Source organism: Sus scrofa, chromosome 10 (assembly GCF_054392235.1).
Source record: "Sus scrofa isolate SSC_HxYL_T2T_F1_AM1 chromosome 10, Sscrofa_HxYL_maternal_Yorkshire_Landrace_v2.0, whole genome shotgun sequence".
In the NCBI taxonomy this organism is placed as follows: Eukaryota; Metazoa; Chordata; class Mammalia; order Artiodactyla; family Suidae; genus Sus; species Sus scrofa.
The window spans coordinates 34143324-34166861 of record NC_139392.1 but is presented as its reverse complement, the minus strand read 5'-3'; the positions used below and the strand labels follow the sequence as shown (position 1 = coordinate 34166861).

At 46.5% G+C, this 23538-nt stretch overlaps 1 protein-coding gene and 1 pseudogene across 1 annotated transcript in view; one reads left to right on the top strand and one right to left on the bottom strand.

The window, feature by feature from the left end:
* Window positions 1-23538, top strand: part of LOC146398945 (uncharacterized) — a 367324-nt gene that overhangs the window by 65732 nt on the left and 278054 nt on the right. The window lies entirely within an intron of this gene.
* LOC146398952 (sushi domain-containing protein 4-like) overlaps window positions 1-23538 on the bottom strand; it is a 60204-nt pseudogene that overhangs the window by 12779 nt on the left and 23887 nt on the right.

Genomic DNA, 23538 nt, shown 5'->3' with positions numbered 1-23538 from the left:
GTAGGCCACACAAAGACCAGATGTGAAAGCAATGGTTTCATGATCTTCTTGGATGTGGGCTGTGGAGTGAGGTCAGCATTTGGAAAAGCCTTGGAGCCTCTAGAGGGAAAGAAGGTGCGATTTCCCTCCTGTTCATCCTCAGGCATCATCAGGATGCTGTGGGTGAAGCCAGAGGAGAGGCCAGCTCAGGACAGGGCTGTGGGCAAAGTCCAAGGAGGCTGGCCTACTGGGGTTTGGGAAGCCTTGAAGACAGACCATTACACCAGATGCAAGAGGTGGAAGGAAGACAGGAGGGACAGCTGCTGCTTCTCATGCCAAGCCAATGAGAGCATGTGGTGCCGATTGGGTTGTGTCGCCCCAAAGTTGTGTTGAAGCCCTAACACCAGGTATCCAAGCATATGGCTCCCTTTGGCAACTGCAGAGGTCAGTAAGGTGAGACGAGATCATATCACAGTGGGGCAGGCCCTCCATCCAATATCATAGGTAGTCATTTTTATTTACTTATTTGTTTATTAGTATTTATTAATAATATTAATACATAAGTATTTATTTATTTATTTTTGTCTTTTTAGACCTGCACCTGCACCATATGGAAGTTCCCATGCTAGGGGCCAAATCAGAGCTGCAGCTGCCAGCCTACACCACAGCCACAGCAGCTTGCTTCTGAGCCACATCGGTGATCTACACCACAGCTCCCAGCAATGCTGGATCCTTAACCTACTGAGTGAGGCCAGAGATTGAACCCGCATCCTCATGGATACTAGTCGGGTTTGTTACCACTAAGCCATGATGGGAACTCTGCTATTTAAAAAAAAAAATTTATATTGGCATATAGGTGACTTACAATGTTGTGTTAGCCTCAGGTGTACAGAAAAGTGAACCAGTTATACCCATACATATACCCATCCTTTTTCAGAGCCTCTTCCCATAAGGTTATTACAGAGCATGACAGGTGTTCCTCTACTAGGAGGAGAACCACATGGAAAGCAGATGGCCACATGAAGATAAGGTCTCATAGGGACAATGACACAAGACAACAGAGACAGAGAATGGGAGGGTATAGCCATAAGCCAAGGAAGGCCAAGGCCACTCAGAAAGAAAGGAACATTGTGGCTCAGGGGGAATGAGACCAACTAGCAGCCATGAGGATGAGGGTTCGATCCCTGGCCTCACTCAGTGGGTTTAGGATCCAGTGCTGCTGTGAGCTGTGGTGTAGGTCACAGACTCAGCTTGGAACCTGCATTGCTGTAGCTGTGGTATAGACTTGCAGCTTCAGCTCCGATTCTACCCCTAGTCTGGGAACTTCCTAAAAACCCATAAAAAGCAAAAAGCAAAAAAAAAAAAAAAGCAAAAAAAAAAAAAAAAAAAAAGGAAGGGCTCTACCCTGGGTCTCAGGAACATGATCCTGTTGACACATGGACTTCTAGCCTCCAGAACTGTGAGAGGACATTTCTCTTGTTTTAAGTCACCCACTTGTGGTATTTGGTGATGGTAGCCCTGGGAATCGAGGACCACCTGTGTCTATCCCTGGCTGGGGAAAAAATGGCCAAGCCCTTAAGACAGGTGCACAGGGAAACAACTAGGAACCAGGAGGCCTCCTGGCTCATGTCAGAAGGACTCACTGGAGTAACTAGACACAGAGATTTCCTCAAAGGGATGTAAAACACACAGAGAGATTTGTACAAGGGAGTGGTTATGTCCTGAGATACGCTTTAGTGGACAGAGCAGAGTAAAGGTGATGTGAGATGACTGCAGCCCATGCCTTCAACCTTAAGGACCCCTCGGGGAGGTAGGAGGCTCTCCTATTGGGAAGCAGCAGAAGGAACAAGGCTGAGGAGAGAGTCACTCACAGTTAACTCAACGGGCCACCAGATATTTAAAGTTTGACTACTATGAGCAGGATGTTCCTCTTGCATGCTATTTTAGTCATGGCTGTCTATAGAAGTCTTGTCTTCTCAGCTTCCTATATATTTACATTTCTTCCCAATTCAAAAAAAAATTTTGGGATTAAGATTTTTATGGTGTGAAAATACAGATTAATGTTTGCACCATTGTAGGGACTAGTTTTAAAATCTGAATTCCAATATAATTGGCTTCATCTTAGTAGTAGTAGTAGTTTTTTTTTTTTTTTTTTTTTTTTTTTGCTTTTTAGGGCCACCCCTGCCCCTGTGGTGTATGTAAATTCCCAGGCCAGGGACTGAATTGGAGCTACAGCTACTGGCCTACACCACAGCCACAGCAATGTGTCAGATCCAAGCTTTGTCTGCAACCTACACCACAGTTCACAGAAATGCCAGATCCTTCACCCACTGAGTGAGACCAGGGATCGATCCCACATCCTCATGGATACTAGTTGGATTCATTTCCACTGAGCTATGATGGGAACTCCTTCCTTTTTTTTTTTTTTAATGGCTGCACCTTTGGCATAGGGAAATTCCCCGGCCAGGTATCAAATCCAAGCCATAGTTGTGGCAACACTGGATCTTTTAAACCACTTGCAAGGCCAGGGATAGAATCCACACCTCTGCAGCATCCAAGCCACTGCAGTCAGATTCTTAACCCACTGCACCACAGTAGGATATCCCAGCTTCTTTTTAAAATTCCAGCTGTTTCCACCTCCTTAAAGCCTGGACCAATTACCTCCCTTCCCAGAAGTGGGAGAGATGGTGTTATAAAATGAATTTGGTTCTCACCCACCGAAGAACAAACAGGCCAGCATGTGAGCAAAGTCCCAGACTTTTCTGCAGGAGTCCCTGGTGCTGGGAGGAGGAGGTGGAACAATCAGATGCAGGGCCATGTCCACCAAGTGCATAAAATTTAAAGACATCTGGGCACATTTAGAGTCAGGCACCAGCTCTTTACAATGATGAAACCCCAAACCACAAAAAACCCTCCTGTACAAAAAAGAAAATTACAGTGAATATGGGTGTTATGTTACAGGTCCTATGAACAAAACGAATGAACAGCACAAGGCACACAGCTGGACATGGAAAGGTGTGACTATTTCACCTGCCCATCATCCCCAATGTCTACTCACTTTGAGGAAAAAGGGGAATCATCACTGCTTGTGAAGAAAAGGAATGAGCCCCAAATGCCCCTGCCAAATACTTCTGTGGGCCTCTTGGCCTGCAAATGCCAGGACTGACTGGAGCGACTTATTACTTTCTGTGTTGCACCTGTTTGCAAGCAGTTTTATTACCACAAAATACCAGTCATATGAGTTTCCAGAGAGGGAAGAAGGAAATAAATCCTGCCTGGAGCTGCAATGGAGAAGATATTATACAGTTGAAGGCCAAACACCCTCATTTTCCTATTTGCCCTGGCCATCTATTTTCTGAGTGTAATGAAGTCCCCCTCTTGGCACAAGCTAGTTGCTCAAACCACTGGCCACAGCTCTGTGGTGGCTTGGCTGTGCAGTCCTTTCCCTGACCTGACATTTAAACATCCAACATCAAAAAATAAAGACTTCTGCTTGCACTCCTGTGAGATTTTCAAAAACATGACACTACAAGGCAAAGCAGAAATACATTTTTGTAAGAGCCATGAGTGCAGCAGCAGAAAGGGACTGCTCCACCCCCTGCCCCCCAACCATGAATCCGCCTCAGCCTGTGAAAAAAGGGGTAAAAGATCTCTCTGCCATGAAAGTTGTGGAATACAAATGAATTCAGAACAGTTTCCCCAGGAGAAGCGTGTGTGTAGGATTCCTGTTTTGTATGAGTGGCTTTGATGGCAGAAAACATGCAGCATCCACAGTGACACAATCTGAAAGGGGCTTTGACAAAGCCACAGCACCAGGGCTTCCAACCTACTCCGTGACCTATGATTCAACCCAGCCCTGCATGCCTGCACCTGAGGTCTTTCCATAAAGACACGAGGGTTGGTGCCTGGCTCCAGATCCACTGTTCCCAACAGGCTGCCTTCCCTAGCTGATAGCTGATGGGTTGGGGGTGGGGGTGCTTGGGGGAGGCTGGGTCCGAATCTGGTGGGACCTAAGTGTGAGTATGCAGTGGGAGAGGGGGTTAGCCAAGTCCCCCTTTGAAATACTCTTCTTTCCTTGATTTGGTGGGATTTGGTCCAGAGTTCTGCCACCTCTTTTCCCCTTTGGTGGGAAAGAGGAATCACTTCCCTTCTTTGACATCAATTCAAAAATATCTGTAATTGACTGAAGTGAAAAAAAAAAAAAGAATTACAGGAGACCAAAGAAGCTAGAGGGTTGATGGTGGTCAGGTGATTCCACAAAGGCTAAAAGGAAGGCAAGGGACCTGTCAAAGGATGAAGGTGAACAGAGGGCCTGGGGACAGAGGAGGAGGGAGAGTTCAGGGCTTTCTATCAGGTCAGGGGTCATAGAGTTCAAGAGAAAAATAGCCTATGATGTCATAGTCCAGAAGCCCGGGAACTTGGTGCCCCTTGAAAAATAAGAACAAAATCTCTTGGTTTTCCTGTGACAGAAAGTTCAGTGTCTCTGGATTCAATATAGAAAAGAAAAAAAAAAGAATAATGAAGCTTCTTAATGCCATGCACAATCCATTCTTGAGCACAAGAGAGTCATGTGCCTGAGAAGAGGAAGATGAGACAGTGGCAATTATTTATTGTATATAAAAAGAGAAATTAAGCATGGGGATCCCTGAGAAATGCTGGAATGACATGCAACAGCTGTTTTCTGATAAGCACTCTGCTGTAATGTACACACGGTTCATGGAAGTGCTATTAGAATAATTTACTATTGCTTGAAAATAATAAATTAACAAGGTTGCTTGCTATCTTGCATTTCCCTATAATAAAAAGCCCCATTAGTGTCACAGGCAAGGTGGCTGTTGGACAAACAGGACCGGATACAGGAATTATCACTGCCTATAGGATGTGATACAGTAATAGAGGTGCCAAGGTTGCAGCACGCATTTTGAGTTTGAAAAGCACCCTCTGCATTGTTGCAGGCAGGACTTCTCCCTGGCTAGTGTCACTGATGTGAGAGGGAAGAGCCTGAGACTTCTGCCTTCCCAGGCCCAGGGAACACACCTGTCTTCACAGGGAAACAGAGAGCCTTTTGTTTTTGAGAATAAGATGGGAAATGCCCTGAGACATTGAGAGATGGCAGCAGGGTCCCTGATGGGCGATCCACTCACACACTTGAAGGCAGGCATTGGAGGACATGGGAGAATTTCCATGTGATCTGGCCAATCATTTCATTTTGCAAGTTTCTAAAGAGGCAGAACTAGAGAAAGAAGTTTCGTACTTGACACCAGTAAGCTCACTGTCCAAATCAATCTTAGGAACACAATCTTGGGAATGCAAGATGTGAATACATAAAACAGAGCCACTGGGGTAGGGGTAGCTGGAACCAAGCTACCTTGGACCACCCCTCCCTGGCTTCTCAGGGAACTCCTGGGCCTCCGGGCCTTGAGGACAGGGCCAAACCACATGATCAATGGTTTCTGCACCTTGTATAATCCTCTTACATTGGGGAAGAAGAGGGGAGGGTATAGGATCAGATAAGCAGATAAAGCAAACCCCCTTTCTCTCCCTTCCTGTGGATAGAGGCCCTGTTGCTACACTAAGCACAGAGAGAGATAAAGGTCTTTCATTGCTCTTTTCTTCATTTTCTGCAGATTCTGTCTCATATGGATTAAGCACTGGAAGGATCACGGGCAAGGGTGCAGGGAGCATGAGAACCCAGGTGAGGTGGGTGGAGACCTGGCCCTGGCTGGCTGGTCTCCTCTGAACCGTGTGAGTCCTGGGTGGCCATGGGTGAATAGATGGTCAGTGCTATTATCATTCCAGTTGGGGTGAGCAGCATGTGAATTCCTGATAGCAATGACCCCATGACACAGAGTACACTTGGTATGAGAGGGAGGGGAAGGGAGGAAAGGAGGAAGGAAAGAAGAGAGGGAAGGAGGGAGGAAGGAAGGAAGGAAGAGAGAGAGAGAGAGGCAGGGAGGAAGGAGGGGAGGGACAGAAGGAGGGAGGAGCAAAATTCCCACATTATCCATCATTATAGGCAGCATGGCTTGGGCCAAATTGTACAGCATATCTTCTTCTTCCTTCCCAAACTTCTTACATGATAAAAGTCCAGGTTACAAGGAACATTAACAGAGAAAGAAGTGGCTCATGGGCAGCTGAGTAGAGGCAGAATGCATGGATCTGGCCTCTCTCACAGGATCCAGTAGGGAAGGAGAAGGAGCACAGCCCAGGAGTCAGGTCAGGGTTGGATCTCTAGAACCTTTTGATTTCTGGCTCTGCACCTTACTCCCTGAGGCCACATTCCCAACTTACCTGCTGAGGTCTGTCAGGGAAGAGGGCATAATAATACCCAGAGTTGTTCTGAGGCTACATAAAGACAAGAGAAGTACTCAGTGCCAAGAGGACCACCCGCCAGCCTCAATTTCCTCTCTGGCCAGTCTATTGGTGATGAGTTGATGGTGTGAATACGAGTCTCAGGAAAAATGTGAGCAGTCATCCAGGGGAGGAACTCTTTATCACCCAGCCCTTTGTTTGCTCCCAGAGCCATCGGAGGATGGGATGGCCTCTCTGGAACCATGGGTTCTGATTCAGAGCAGTCAAGCAATGAGTCAGCTAGGAAAGACCCTCAGAAAGCAGCTCTTCCTGTTCCCTCACTTCCCATCCTGATGAAATGAACCCCCCAGCCCACCCAGCAAGTAACACAGTGAGGATTCGAGCCCAGGCCCTAATCTTCAACAGGTAGTCTGGGTCCTAGAAGTACCTAGATGAGCAGTGTAGGTAGATGGTGTGGGCTCAAGTGCCCCATGCCTAGGCTGCTGGTGAGCAGGGTGACCTTGGAAGAGCCAGGAGGCTCTCTGAGCTTCTTCCTCTGCTGTTAGCACCACACTTACTTCTCATGATGCTTGTTAGGACAAGAGGTCATGTAATAAATGTTCCTGAGCAATGTCTGGCATGAAGCGGGCATCTCAAACTTTTGAAGGGACCAGAGGACATTTTAGTTATGATGGCTACAGGTTTTTTTTTGTTTTTTTTGGCTGGCCCAAGGCATATGGAGTTCCTGGTCCAGGGATCAGATCCAAGCTGGGGATTGAACCTGCCTCCCAGGTCTCCCAAAATGCTGATGATCCTGTTGCACCACAGCAAGAACTCCAATGATAGCTACAGGTTGATGAGCTCATATATCACATGCCAGGGAAGGAAGGAACAAGGCTCTGCTTGAAGTTGCTCCTAGGAATTTGAACTTATGATTGTTCTTCTCTCAATTCAAGAATGTAGATGCAGAGGGAAGAGGAGGAGGTGAGTGGCCTGGGTCCCCAGTGTAGAGGCAGCAAGGTGGTGCCAGAGCTGGGGTACCAGGGTGGGAAGATTGCTGGTACTTCCAGCCCCAAGGCCTTGCATAACCATGCTACCAATTCATTTCGGAAAAGGGGGTTCCAGGGTGCAGAAGGTGGGGAAAGGCAAACCAGTGATGCCTAAGGATTTCTTTCTTTCTTTTTTTTTTTTGTTCTTTTTTCTTTTTGTTTTTTGTTTTGTTTTGTTATGTCTTGTTTTGCTTCTTAGAGCAACACCTGTGGCATTTGGAAGTTCCCACAGGCGAGGGGTCAAATCAGAGCTGCAGCTGCCTTCCTACACCACAGCCACTGTGACACCAGATCTGAGCCGTGTCTGCGACCTAAAACATAGCTCACCACAATAAATCCTTAACCTGCTGAGCGAGGCCAGGGATGGAACCTGCATCCTCATGGATAATAGAGTTTGTTTCTGCTGTGCCACAGTGGGAAATCCCTCTAAGGCTCTCCAAGCTCTGAATTCCATGATAGGTGATCCCAAACCAACACCAACAAATCCTGCTGTGACTCAGTTCTGTCATTTCCCTTGATCGACTTAACATTCAACACAGAAATTTCCAGCTAGTTAAGGGATCCCACTTGCCACTTTCTGACTGAGGATGGGTGGGCAGGAAGGTGCAAGAGACCCAACTCTCCCTTGTTTGTCAGGCTGGCAAGGCAGCAGGAGGCACACAGCTCCATGGGAAGGTGTCGGACTCTAGTTTAGGGATGGCACAGTGACACGTGTCCTCACCATGAACGATAATTCACAGCAGTCTTTTTCAGACAAGGCCTGGCCTCCTTTCTGTGCTTTGAACTTTCCTTTTGTAAAATGGGAACCTCCTTGCCACAGGGTGGACTTTGATGATACTGCAGGGTGTTATTCACCCAGGGTAAAATGCAGGGCAGCTCTTAGCAGAGGAAGCCTGGATTTCTCCACTGTCTTTTCTGTTCCTACACAGGATTCACTTTGAGGTCACAAGTCACTTCTGCACAAGGCAGGATTCCTGGATGGAGAGATGATACGGGCTCCTCTTGTAACAGAATGAGTTTTGTCTTGGGAATAAGTCACACTGCAAAGGCAGCTCGGTGGCTGGGATCCCTCCCTGTCCAAACTGGCTTTGAGTTCTGATCCCAAATTGGAAAATTTCAAGTGATTTTACATTTGGCCAAAGTTTCTTATTTTTCCTTCTTTTCTTATATAAGGATGCAGATTTAAGAGGACCCCTGGGGGCTAGAGGGTTCTTAGGCAATCACATGGCTGTATTGCCTATTAGCAAATCAAAACTGATTCAACTTGCATCTGTGTCCATGTGGGCTGGGAATGAGTGGGAAGGGCCAGGGGGTGGGAACACAGTGGGCTTTCTGAGTTTGGGGACTGGCTGGATTTAAAAACAAAAAGTTCTGTGTGTTCCCATCATTGCACAGCAGAAACAAATCCAACTAGGAACCATGAGGTTGTTGGTTTGATCCCTGGCCTCACTCAGTGGGTTAAGGATCTGGTGTTGCCATGAGCTGTGGTGTAGGTCACAGATGTGGCTCAGATCTGGCATTGCAGTGGCTCTGGTGTAGGCCAGCAGCTATAGCTTCCTATTTGACCTCCTAACCTGGGAACCTCCATGTGCTTCAGGTGCGGCCCTAAAAAAGCAAAAGACAAAAAAAAAAAAAAAAAGTTTTGGATGTTCAGCTTCTAATGAGGTCAGGTTTGCTTGTTCCTTGGAGCAATGCCTGCCACAAGGCTGAAAAAGCCCATGGATAGCTGAGTGATGAAGGAACCATCACCCATAACATGGGGAAAAAAACTGAAGGCTCCGACAGTTCCTGGGAAGATTTAGTCCTCTGATTGGGGAAAGCAAACACACAAGTGCAGCAAAACCTCCTGGGGCCCTGGGTTCACACTCTCAGTCTTCCTGGGAAGTCCAAGTCCCTGCTGTCTTGAGGGCAGAGCCCAGGCATCAGGTGGCAGAGCCAATCCAGTCAGAGCAAAAGGTGACCCACCATGTCCACCCCCATGCCCCCAGTTCCTTCAAAACCAGAGACCCTTTGAGAACCCCTTCAATGGGGCCTCAGAGTAGGTGACAAGCTTCTCTACCACTAGGGGCCCAGAGAAACTTACAAAGGGAATGTTGCAAATGGAGCCCCACCTGTGCAGAGAGTGAAATTCCACTGACCACAGGTGGGATGAGCCAACCTGGGGGCAGAGATCTTGTGTCACATCTGCCTCTGTGTTCTCCATGCCTTGCAAAATGCTCAGCACATGCACACAAAAGAGTTTGCTGAATGCATAAGTGAATCTAAGAGGCATTTATTTAAAAGAGCATATACCACTGATTTGGGTATCTTTCTATTCAAACTCTGATCCCATTAAATGTTTAACTTGTCCTTTTTTCTAGATTTGAGCCCATATTTTCCCCTAGAGGATACTGAAAGAAGGGTGTGTGGTTTAAGGACCTAGCCCTCTAATTTAATGGTTGGGAAACAGATAGGTCTTTATGTGGGGAGTTCCCAAGCAAGGACTCAAAAGTCCAAGCTCTAGGAGTTCCCACTTTGGCACAGCAGAAATGAATTCAACTGGTATCCATGAGGACTGGGGTTTGATCCTTGGCCTTGCTCAGTGGGTTAAGGATCTGGCATTGCCATGAGCTGTGGTGCAGGTCACAGATGTGGCTCAGATGCCACGTCAGTGTGAATGTGGTGTAGAGTGGAAGCTACTAGCCAATTCCTCAGCCCCTAGACTTCCATATGCCACAAGTGCAGCCCTAAAACGCAAAAAAAAAAAAAAAAAAAAATCCCAAGCTCTGGCATCAACCAGCTGTCTTCCCAGCCCTCAGAAAGATGCAGTGGTGTGATCTCAGCCATTGTTAACCTGCCCCCAGGAATTCCTGCCAATAGACACCCAGCACCTGTGTTACTTCCAGGGCATTCGAAAACCTGAATGTGAACAGTATGTTCTTAATACTTAAGGCTGTTGGATGGTCCTTCCCCATGCAGACCATGTTTTTCTGCAGCCGCGGCTAGCCAGAATCCTTTGCAGCCCCAACATCATAGCATCAATGGGACTCTGAGCATTTAGTACTGCTTCTGAGATGTGTGTATTTGCAGCCCTACCTATAACCATTTGTTGCAGGCTTGGCTCATATGATTATTTTATGCCCCTCAATAACCTCCTATAATCCTCCTTCACACCACTGGGCTGGCATGCCTCACACAGACTGAGGCTTGTTGCTTTGGCCAATGAGCTCTTCAGAGCCTCAAAATGCACTGTCCTCCTGAATGAGTGAGATGGTTAGACTCTCTTTCCCCAAATTCCTAAGCAGAGACAAAAACCAAACAAACAAATGCAAAAACAAAATAAGCAAAAAAACCTCAAGCATGCTTCTGTTTGGTTTCCAGGGAAAAGAAACCAACAACTCATAAATTCCTAGATAGAATTTTTCATTTCCTGATTGTGATACCATTTACCAGAACCTTCGCTCTACATCATCCAGATGCAGAAGCAGGCATGTGGTCCTTGGTAAGGGTGGACACAGGCACCATGCAGGAGGATGCTCATCTCTGGGATCTGTCATCTTGTTCTCCCCATAAGGGTGTAAGCTCTTCAAAGGAGGGAAGGATGTCTATTTCTTCCTTTCTGTCCCAGAGCCCAACATTTGTATTGCTCTGTGCCTAGAAGGGGTCCTGTAACCACAGCTGACAACCTAGACCAAGTTCTTAGTGCTTACAAATTAGAAACTGCCCACATTCACTATCAAAGCCCTTTAAAAAAATTCTTGAATTGTGTGGGGATTGGTGTGAGAAAGAGAGAGAGCTGAGAACCTTAGAGATGAAGATGGCCTGAGAATCAAAAACATTAAGATACATAGAAATATCCCACTCCTGGGCATCTACCCAGAGAAAACCATGACTCAAAAAGACACACATACTCCAACGTTCATTGCAGCAGCACTTGCAATAGCCAAGACATGGAAACAACCTAAATGTCCATTGACAGAGGAGTGGATCAAGAAGATATGGTACATATACAGAATGGAATATTACTCAGCAATAAAAAGAGAGTAATAACGGCATTTATAGCCACACAGTTGGACCTAGAGATTATCATGCTAAGTGAAGTCAGTCAGACAATGAGACACCAACATCAAATGCTATCACTTACATATGGAATCTAAAAAAAGGACACAATGAACTACTTTGCAGAATGGATCCTGACTCACAGATTTTGAAAAACTTATGTTTTCCAAATGAGATGGGTTTGGGGGTGGGGGGGGAAGGCACTGAGGGTTTGGGGTGGAAATGCTGTAAAATTTGGTTGTGATGATTGTTTTACAACTATGCATGTAATAAAATGCATTAAGTAATAATAAAAAAAAAAAGATACAGAGAAATAAGGAAAAGCACTCAGGCCTACTGTGAGAAGAGACCCACCAAACAGAAACCTACTGGGCCCTTTGCAGGCTCAAATTTATACATTCATGGATTTTAAAATGATGGAGCTGACATTCTGGTTCAAGATTCTGTGATTTGATGTGTTTTATCCCCACAAATCAGCATTGGGAAAACAGACATAAGATAGGTGTCCTGCCACTTGGTTGGATGGGTGCAATAACACGGGCCCCTGAACCCATCACCCACACTCCTGTGCCTTGGAAATCCTGCCACCTATGGTGCAGCTGCCAGAGCTCTCCCTGCCAAATTATAATCTCCTTCGTGAAGCCAGGCCCCAATCACAGGACTGTTGACATTGAGTGTGACAGGTGTCTCTTGACACTGGAGCCAGTGAGGCTGGCACTGTTACATCAGGGAGAGGAAGCACAATGTGGTGGGAAAAGCCATGGCCAAAAGTTGGAGGTGTAGACAAGTCAAATCACCCTGCGAAGTGTCAGTCTCCAGGCTTGTGAAAGGAGATGCAATACCCAAGCAGCCCAGCTGGCTGAGGTGAGGCTCCACTGTGATGGGGGCAGTAATGAGCCCTTGGGGACAGTGGTCAGGGCTCTCTGCCACCCAGTGGGCAGCAGGGCCTCCTCTGGACTCTGGCCCCCTGAAGCTGGGATTTCCACTGGGAGGAAAACTGGACCCAAAGAACACATCCTTTCCTATGAAATAACTCTTTTACATTTTTTGAAAAATGGCCATAAAGGTATAAAATGGTGAAGAAAGCCAAGCAAATTAGATAATCCATCCCTAGCTAATGCATCTGGGTGATGAAGAGAATGGGCTTTGAAATGGCAAAGACCTGTTTGAGTCCCCACTCCCCCATGTACTATCTTGTGACTCTGGGTGAGTTACTGACCCTTTAGAAACTTGGGTTTGCTCATCAGTAACATGCAGTTAAAAATAGTCTCCAGCTCACAAAGGCAGCAAGGGGACTAAATGAAATATTGTGTCAAACATTCTGACACACAGGAAGCTCTCAAGATTAATGGCAATTATTCCTATTGTTCAGTATTTCCTCCCATGTTTGGGGATTTGTCTTATACAAACACACTTAAAAGTATGTGAATAACCAAAACTGCAGCTGGCAAAATAATGTCATGATGTAATGCATAAAAGCCTGACACTGGAGTTCCCAGTGTGGCTCAGTGGTTATTGAACCTGACTAGAATCCATGAGGATGCGGGTTTGATCCCTGGCCCCTCTCAGTGGGTTGAGGATCTGGCCTTGCCCTGAACTGTGGTAGAGGTCACAGACACAGCTCACATCCCGTGTTGCTGTGGCTGTGGTGTAGGCTGGCAGCTATAGCTCTGATTAGACCCCTAGCCTGAGAACCTCCATTTGCCATGGGTGCAGCCCTCAAATACAAAAAAAAGACCGAAAAAACAAAAAGCCCAGCACTTTACTCATACAGTCACCTCCAGATTCTCATTTATTATGCCTCTGTTCACAATTCTCAGAGCAGTAAAAATGGTAGATGCTTGATTGACCACCTACTATGTGCTGGGCACATCACTGAATGCATTACATGCATTGCCACACTGGATACTCACAGCCCCATGAGGTAAGTATCCTCATCTTCCCATTTTACAGACGAGGATGTGGAGGCCAAGAGAAGTTAAGTGACTTGCCCCAGGTTGAAAGGATACATTAGGAAAGTGCGGATGTAAACCCACACTTGAATCAGTACACTGCAGCACCCCAACCATCACCTGGGGCTCATAGCAGGTGAGAAAAAGCATTGGGGCATGGTACAATCTGCAGTGACAGGTATACTGACAGCTGATGGACTGATGGATAGGAAGCTCACAGAGACAGGCTTCCAGAGCTTTCCTGCTGTAGCTCAGCAGGTTAAGAACACAACGTGTATCCATGAGGATGTGAATTTGATCCCTGGCCTTGCCCAGTGGGTTAAGGATCCCATGCTGCTGTGGCTTGTGGCATAGGCCAGCAGCTGAAGCTCCAATTGGACCTCTAGCCCTGGAACTTCCAAATGCAGCAGGTGTAGCCATGAGAGAGAGAGAAAGGTTCCCACAGCTCAACCATCTGGCCATTCACCAGCCATCTGACTGCTGGGGTCAGAACACCCTCATATATTTCAAAGCCCTGAATAGCAGCATGATCCAAATTACAGCACACTAACTGTCACCCTGCCAACAAGAAAAGTCAAACTGTATGCTCAGGAAGACAGGAAATTGAGGGGAGGGGAAGTGTGGGTGACACAGGAAAGGGGCAGGTACTTTCCTTGTGGACAGCGTATCTGTGTGGTCTACTCATGGTCTACTTGCATAAGTAAGGCACCACCTTTGAAAAAGACACAATTCAAGAGTTAAAGAAATACAAACACCCAAGCACATCTGGATACATTGTTGAGAATCCTTATGTCTTCTTTTAACTCACTGCTTAGTTGAACCCAGTTTCTATCAAGATTTTTTTTTCTTTTTAGGGCCATACTCATGCCATATGGAGATTCCCAGGCTAGGGGTCAAATCTGAGCTCCTGCTGCCAGCCTACACTGCAGCCACAGCAATGTGGGATCCAAGTGGCATCTGTGACCCACACCATAGCACATAGCAATGCCAGATTGATCCCTGACCCACTGAGTGAGGCCAGGGAGCGAACCTGCATCCTCATGGATATAAGTCCCATTGGTTTCCGCTGTGCCATAATGGGAACCCCCAGTTTCTCTCAAGTTTTGAGACAAAATCCCCTTCAGACTTCTCTGTGCCTCTCAGTTTGGAATCATGCCTTTTAAATCATGCCATTTAAAGCTCTCACAAACTAATTGCAACAGATAATTGCAAGGAACATGTATTTTGAAGGTAAAGACATAAAAATTATTTTTTAAAAACCGAAGAAAGAAGGTATCAGGTGGCCGTCTAAGTACAGGCAGCCATCGCCTGAGTTTCACCATCTCTCTGGGGCCCAGCCCAGGCTGGCAGAGCAAAAGGGACTCATGTCAAAGCTTGAGACCCATTTCCAATTAGAAGCAGCTGCAGCCTCTTGTCCAGAATCTTAGCTTGTTTCTCCTTGAAGTGAGGTTTTGTTTTACCCCTCTTCCCATCATATCCCCTTAGCTCCAAGAAAACCACTTATGAAGTCCCAAAATGAAGCTCATCAGAATATAAGTCCACAAAAGGCATTTAAACCAATTCCAAAAGATTTTAAAGTAGGCCTTTCAAATTGATAGGACCTTTAACTGATCCTCTATTTCTGGTTGTCTAAGTAGGGAGAAACCTCAAGGAACCAGAAAAGCCCCCATTCATCAGCAGCTACACTCATCTCACCTGCCAGTGGCATCGGGACAGCAGAAAAGCTGTTCCTAGGGGAGATGGGGCAGGGTGTGGGGTGCCCTGGGCCCTCCAGACAAGGGTTGCTAGATTTGGTAAATGAAAATACAGGCCATGGAAGTTCCCATCATGGTGCAGTGGAAATGAATCCGACTAGGAACCATGAGGTTGTGGGTTTGATCCCTGGCCTCGCTCAGTAGATTAACAATCCAGCATTGTGGTGAGCTGTAGTGTAGGTTTCAGACATGGCTAGGATCTGGCATTGCTCTCACTCTGGCATAGGCCAGCAGCTGTAGCTCCGATTAGACCCCTCACCTGGGAACCTCCATATGCCACAAGTGTGGCCCCCAAAAGACAAAAAAAGACCAACAAAAAGAAAAGAAAACACAGGACACTCACATATGGCCAAAGTTCAGATAAACAAAGAATAATTTTTGACCATTAAGTCCCATCCAATAGTTAAGACATGTTCATAATAAAAAGTTACTTGTTTATAGAGTTCCCATTATGGTTCAGTGTGTTATGAATCTGACTAGTATCCATGAGGATGAAGGTTCAATCCTTGACCTCCCTCAGTGGGTTAAGGATCTGGTGCTGCTGTGAGCTGTGGTCTAGGTTGCAGATATGGCTTGGAGCTGGCACTATGCCAGCTGTGGCATAGGCTGATGGCTGCAACTCTGATTCAACCCCAAGCCTGGGAACTTCCATATGCTGTGGGTGCAGCCCTAAAAAGAAGAAAAAAAATATTTGTTGGTTTTTCTGAAATTCAGATTTAACTGGGTGATCTGTATTTTATGTGACATCTCGACTGTAGGCTCTGGTTCTCTAGGGGTTTCTGGATGGGTGGGCTCCACCCTCCAGCCCAGGTGAAGAGCAAGTGCCACTCATGCCCCTGCTGCCATTCTCACTTCTTCGGGCACCAAGCTCCGTTCTCTTCCCCTCCTTCCCCTCCTTCTCTCAAAGGGGGCTCCATGGCTCCAGCCAACCCACTCCAATCCATGGTCTCCCTTAGGAGACCCCTTCCCTGATCCTCTCGCTGTCACCCCTGACAACACACCTGCTACTCTGACCCCACCCCTCACTGAGATGCATGCATGCAGACAGGGCTTGTAGGAATTTGGTGGTTTCTACATTCTAGTGGGTCTTGTTCTGTTTCCCAAGAAAATCTGCAAATGGGCTATGGTTGAAGGTTCCTTTCATTGTTTCTCTCATATACAGTTCCTCCTGTCTGCTGTATTCAGATGCCAAGAAGAAAATCAGGGTTTGTTTCATTTGATCATAACTTCAAGACCTGAACTGAAGCGAGGGCCACTCCAGCATACCCAACTTGCCTAGGAGAACTTTCTATAGACTCTACACACAGACACTGGCCTGATTCTGCAGTGGACACTCTGACCCCCACGAGACTTTAAACTGTTGATTAGTGCTCCTCAGGGTACCATACTCAAAAAGAATCACATACATTTAACAAAAACAGGAAAGAATGATCTAGTTGTTTCAGGCTTCCAAGTGTGTGCTTATAGCAAACTTTTACAGCTAAGCCATAAAATGCGTGGAAATAGGAAGAAGCATTGACACAACAATAAAACAAGGGGTGAGATTAATGATGCCATGATACAATCTGTTTTCATTTGGTGCAGAGACAATTAATTTTTGAAGACATTTCATTTAACTTGGCAAGATTTTTCAGTTCAACCTTTGATGCTTGAAACACTTCTCTTTCATTCACTGTAAGCCTAAGAACCAAGGAAGGACAGTTTTATGTCTGGTTGTAAGTACTGCTTCACAGCAGATGGCCAGGCTTGCTGCCTCTGCTCAAGACAGAGGCAAGCAATGTGTACTCAGGGAATGAAAGTCATTGCTGACCATAATTCTCAGCTCTTTATCTCCTAGCAACACATCCAATTTAATAAGCCACAATTCAGTTTCCAAAAGAATGAGATGTGTTAGCTTCCAGAGCAAGGCACCAGGGTAGGCTGGATGACCAGATAAGGCTGTATAAGCACTTGAGATCCTCAGACCCTTCAAGTTTGAATCCAGGGAAGCCTTGATGGGAGGTCACAGTGCCCACTGGGAAGGAGGTCTGGAACTCAGAGATGTTCACATAGCCATTAGAAGAGGTGAGTGGTCTCAGTCAGCCTGTGATGCAGGAGAAAAAAAGGGAAGAGTCTCATGAGGGTATCTTGGCACACCAGAAAGACAAAGCACTATACTTCTTTCAGAGTCCCCCACTGTAAATGGGGTATGGCTTCTGAGGACTGCCCAGCTTGTTCTTAAATGCTCAGACTTCCTAATGTCCAAACCTATTTTATTCATAAAGCAACAATTTGCTTTTATATTTGCAAGTGACATCAAGAGGGTCAGACAAGTAGGGAGGTAGTGATGGAGGGTTGCAGATCAGGACACCACTACCAGGGGGGCCCAGGCCTGACTACATATCAGAATCACCTTAGCAACTTCTTGTTTCTTTTTAGGGCTGCACCTGTGGCATATGAAAGTTCCCAGTCTAGGGGTTGAATCAGAGCTACAGCTTCCAGCCTATGCCACAGCCACAGCAATGCAGGATCCAAGCTGCATCTGTGACCTAGACCACAGCTCATGGCAATGGAGCTCCTCAACCCATTAAGCCAGGGATGAAACCTGCATCCTCAGGGTACTATCACATTCCTAACCCACTGAGCCACAATGGGAACTCCTGGAAATTCTTAAAAACACCAATGCCCAGCCCTGTTCCCTGGGTCAGTGTATCTCCTGGAACCCCTATATTTCTCTTTCTTTCTTTCTGTTTTGCTTTTTAGGGCAGCACCTGCAGCATAGGTACATTCCCAGGCTAGGTGATGGGAACTGGAGCTGTAGCTGCCTATCACAGCCACAGCCACAGCCATAGCTACAGACACATGGGATCTGAGCCACACCTGTGAACTACACCGTGGCTCACAGCAATGCCAGATCCTTAACCCATTGATAGAGGTGACGGATCAACCCCCAATCCTCCTGGATATTACTTGGGTGTGTAACCTGCTAAGCTGCAAAGGGAACTCCCAACCCCTATCTTTTATTATGATTAATATTATTAATATTATTATGATTATCTTGTCTTTTTAGGACCACACCCATGGCATAAGGAGGTTCCCAGGCTAGGGTTTGAATCAGAGCTGCAGCCACAGCAACACCAGATCTGAGCTGCATCTGTGACCTAAACCACAGCTCATGGCAATGCCAGATCCTTAACCCCCTGAATGAGGCCAGGGATCAAGTCTGCATCCTTATGAAAGTTAGTCACATTTTATTTCCTCTGAGCCACAAAAGGAACTCCCACCCCTATCATATTCTTAAGCTCCCCAAGTAACCTTACAGTGCCACCAGGTCTGAGAACCACTGAGGTGCCAGAGAGGAAAGAGACACTCCAGCTGTTTCAGTGGGGGCGGTGGTGGTGGGGCAGATGAGCAGGCTGGATACAAACTGGCTTCCATGGCAGCAGATAACAGAACAAACACCTGCCTGACATGATGTGATTAAAGGTTTGAAAATCTAGTTGGGCTTTAGGTGCAAGAGGCAAGTAACATGCAGCAAAGTGGTTCTCACACTGAGAGTCACCCAGAGAGAGGGCTTATAGAACTCACCACTGCCCCCCAAGCAGCCCCCTGAGCTTCTGATTCAGTAGGTCTGGGTGAGATCCAAGCATGTGCACCATCAAAGGCTTCCAGGTGCTGCTGCTCTCACTGCAGGCCTGGGTCCCAGTGTTTGAGCAGCCCTGCTGTTGTGAGTCTGCACCAGGCACACCATTCTGAGTGAGCCTGAGACCTGGACCCCAGCTTCTGCAAAACAGCAACCACCTTTTTGTCCTGTTCCCTGTGCAGTCCAGTGGAACATTCCCAGTTGTTTGGCATCCCCCTCTGTGCAGTATCCACTGTGATCACGGCATGGCATACTGGCTTTGGCAGTCTTACTGGAGGGAATAATGACCCAGCAGAGCTGTTGCTCTTCCTGGGGAGAATAAATTGTGTGTGAAGGAAATAATGTATAATGGAAATACCCACTTTCCCTTCTAATCACCAAGTACAAAGTATATGGGAGAAGCTGCAGCAGAATCAGCTCTTCTTCTAAGCTGACTCTGTTACAGATCATGAGCCTGGGAGAGCTCTGGGTTTAGCACATCATTTGGGTCAGTGCCGAGTTAGATGGTGTCCGTATTGGGGCAAGCCCAGGGCAGTAAGTTGTGCAGAACACAAGGGGTATATACATGGGGCTGTGTAAGTGCCAAACTGGTGTCCTGGAGCCCTGCAGATCCCACAGACCCTGAAGATCCCTCAGGATGGGCCAGATAAGAAAGGCATGGTGCCCAGCCATCTTTCTGAGCAGTTCCAATGTCCTACAATGCCTTTTTCTTTTCCCCCAGAGCTGAAAACTGACAATGTTCATGGTAAAAGTGAAGTGTGTGTGGGTGGGGGGAGGTTGGCCATCAGGAATAAACTAGATCAATAATGGAGAAGAAATGGTAACCAAATTAACAGGAAGAAGGAAATGTGCTAGAAGCCTAGGCAGGGCTCCAATGAGTGGACCTCCTTGGAAGGAAGGTAGTCCTAAGCTACCCACAAAGATAAACTGCATCCTCTAGAGAAACACTAATTCTGACCCACAGGGAGAAGGAGGTATTGGAACATGGCTCTCCACAACACAAAGTTCCCTGGGGGAAAATGGCCTTGGAACAGTGCCCCCCACCCTCAAAAGGAGACAGAAAGGGGCTGTAACATGTGCAGCTAATCAAGAGGAAAAGCTAGGCTCACCCTTGGTTGGAGACAGCCTGTCCTAAAATACAGGGGAAAACTGGCTTCCACTCAATAGTTCAATGTGATTTCTATTTGCACTTCTAGATAATAGAGAGAAGGATCCTCAGAATTTAGTCCCTGGATCTATAGGTGCAAATAATAGTTACAGGATGAACTGTCACTCCAAGGGCCAATTATATTCCCCCCTGGGGACTCAAGAGCTGTGTCAGGCTGTCTAAAGCAACCCCTGCATGTGTTTGATGCCTGAGCAGGCAGATGGCAAGGTGCTAGGGTTGGAGAGGATTAGGGCCCAGACCAGGGGCACCTCCTTGGTGGAGCTTGAGGGGTCTGGGGAGGGATGAAGGTGGGCTTTGGGGTGTATGGCTGTTTGGAGAAGCACACCTCTCAAGAGCAGCTGGCCAGCTCTTCTCTTGTTGCAGAAAACATCCAAGCTGTGTTTTGACCAGGATTTAGTAAGGGGGGAGAGTCAGCAGGGGCCAGAAAGATCCAGCAGAAGCCCAATTCCGAACTCTGGACAATGACACCCCAAGACATCTATTGCCACAAGGCATTTCAAAAACATCATTGGGGGCAAAAATAACTCCTAAAGAAGCATGTTGTGTTTAAGGACATAAAGGGAAACCAAAAGAGTGGGAGAACCAAAAGATAAATGGGAAATATTAATGCAAGAAGTGGCTGGAGTCCAAAATAATTTTCCTGGCTGATACTCAGATAGTGGGGCAGGACCGGAAGGAATCAGTGGTTCAGCAAGTTCATTTGAATAAAGCACCCCACCTAAAAGCTGGCTGCTGATTCTGTGAACAGTCTCCCAGAATGTAAATACAACATGCATCTCCTTTAAAAATGTAACACACAATGTGCTAAACAACACAGGAGGTTTATGGGGGGCGGTGGGAGAAAGCAGGCAGATGAGACCCTGGGCTGCCGCTGCCCCCTAATCCTGAAGCTTTTGTTTCTTCAAGGGGCCATGATGCCTCAGCTCTCGCATAAGGAAATGATTTATTTCCAACTCTGGGGCATGAAAAGTAATAACAGAGTCTGCCAGTTGTTTCCCAGCCTCAACATCCCGATTTTAACATGCCAGTGCTTTTGGTGCAAAGAAGATTGCTCGCCCTCTCCCTTGCATTATGAATTATGCATGGACTTTTTGGTCCTTTGGTCCATGTCCCACATCAAAAAAAATAAAATAAAATAAAATTGGAATTAGTGCAATCTCGAGGGCTTATTTTCCTCTGGTTCCACCAGGCAAATTTAAAAAATGCAAGAGGATAAATATTCACTTTATGGTCTGGATGAAATTTGAATTTGATTACTTTTCTGCTCCTCATGCATTATAAAAAAGGATAACATTAGTAAGAGAAAATAGTCTCTGTAAGATTGGCTTTACATATATTTGCACCACTATGGAAATTGGTATAAAGGTTCTGTTATTCCAATTAAATATATAATTGTTCATCATACCCTTCCCAGCCCAGTTACAAGGCTCCTAATTCAGCAACTACATTTGGTTTCATAGTGAATGGAGACATCTGACATGCTGGAGAATAAGACATTTCCCATTTAAACTTTAAAGCTGGATCTTCAGAGCTGCAAAGAACCCAAGGGACAATGTGGAGATGCTGAGAACAGAGCTTTGGCGATCAGAGTGCAGTAGGGCTGAACCATGGGTTGTGTGTGGCTTTGCATTTCTCTCTGGCATCTTACTGGAGAAGCGAGTCCACACTCTACAATCACGTCTGCCAAAAGAAGAGCAGAAAAGCACAGCCTCCGCCTAGTACCTTGGCAAATGGGCAGATTGTCCCACGTTCCATCATCATGACACAGTAAAACCACATTGTACATGTCAGGGTAACGGATCTTGAATCCTTTGTGACAAGTGATTATTAACTTGTCTCCATGTCTGTATGTCTTGTTATGAATCTCAGCATCTTCAATTTGTGGGATATGGCAATCTACATTTGGGTAAAGGGATACATTATTTTTGGAGTTTAAACCATTTTGTGCTTCATGGCTTCACAAGAAAGCTCTTATTTTCAGACCTGGTCTCTACCTACATGGCAATCTGAGAAGTGATTCCTTATGTATCACAAGGCTTGGGTCACAGTGCTGAGTAAAAGAACTGGTTTCATGGGAAAACAGAGAGAGGGACCAATGGGGGGTGGTCCAGACCCAAAAGGAGCTCTCTTTCCTGTCTGGGATAGGTCACACCCTACAGATGAGCTTATAATTTTAGAAATGAGTGAACAAAGATAGAGGATGGGGCTACACCTGAAATCTCTATCTGTCTGTACGCTTGGCCATGAGAGTGGGCAAGCATGGTGTGATGCAGCCTGCCTGGCTGGTCTCCTATGCCTCTGCCTGTGGGGTAAAGGGCTGGGCATGATAAGAAAATGTGCTTTGTAGAACCACAGGGGGCTGAGCCATCAGTGTATCTGCTGTTGGCCTTTCCCATCCTCCTTATATGTGTCTAAAAAGTTAATAAATGGAGTGGCACATCCTACTGCCAGTATGCCAGTATTTCAAAGGCTCAGAGGAAGCAAAGATGGGGTCAGAACAGAACGCAGGGCCTGGGAGGCAAGAGGCAATGCAGGAGTCAGGAAAAGGGTGGTGGGGGAAGGATGAGCCCACACAACAAAATGGTTAAAAGATAAAAGTAACTCTACAATTGATTCATTCTAATTCTACTTCCAGTTTACCCTACAGGCCAAGTCACTCTTCTGCCAAGTTGGATCCAGTTCACCCTGCCCCCATCCCTGCCCAAAACACCCACCTTTAAAATCCCATGTGGTGCAAGCGGCCTTGGTGTCACCAACTCCTATGGGCACATTCTGTTGAAGGTCTCTGATTTTACGTGCATATATGCTATAAGCCTGAGCCATTTATTTCTACCTTTATTTTTTTTTTCTCTTTTTAGGGCCACACCATGGCAAATGGAGGTTCCCAGGCTAGGAGTCTAATCTGAGCTACAGCTGTCAGCCTACACCACAGCCACAGCAACAAGGGATCCAAGCCACGTCTGCAACCTCCACCACAGCTCAAGGCAACACCAGCTCCTTAACCTACTGAGTGATGCTTGGGACCAAACCCACAACCTCATGGTTCCTAGTCTGATTTGTTTCCACTAAGCCATGACAGGAACTGTCTATTCTTACCTGTAGAGTCGGGTAGATGAGATGTGTTCCCAGTTTGTTGCTTCTTACTTTTTTTTTGAAGCAAGGAAACATTTTAAAATAGCACTTTGAGGATGAGACAAACCTACAGAAATTTCTCAGTGGGTTTCTCAGCCATTCCCTAAAGGCTATGGAATCCAGAAGAGGCTGGTACCATCTTAATAGGAAGCCTGGTTCTCAAGTTCCTCTAAGCTTTGAAGAGTCAGCTGTAAGGTACTAAGCCCTTAGATTCAGGGGGCTGACTGGTGGATGATTCAGGGTGGGGGGTCGAATCTGGGTGGCTTTACAAAGAGCATGTCCAAGGAATTTTTTTTTTTTTTGGCTGCCCCACAGCATATGGAATTCCCTGGCCAGGGATCAGATCTGAGACACAGTCATGACCTGAGCCACAGGTGCAGCATCACCAGATCCTTAACCCACTGCACCAGGCCAGGGATCAAACCTGAATCCCAGTGGTCCCAAGATGCTGCCAATCCTGTCATGCCACAGTGGGAGCTCTGTCCCAGGAGCTTTGATGTGGGGCTGGGGCTGGGTTTACTGGGAGCACTCTGACAATGGCCTCTGGAAACTA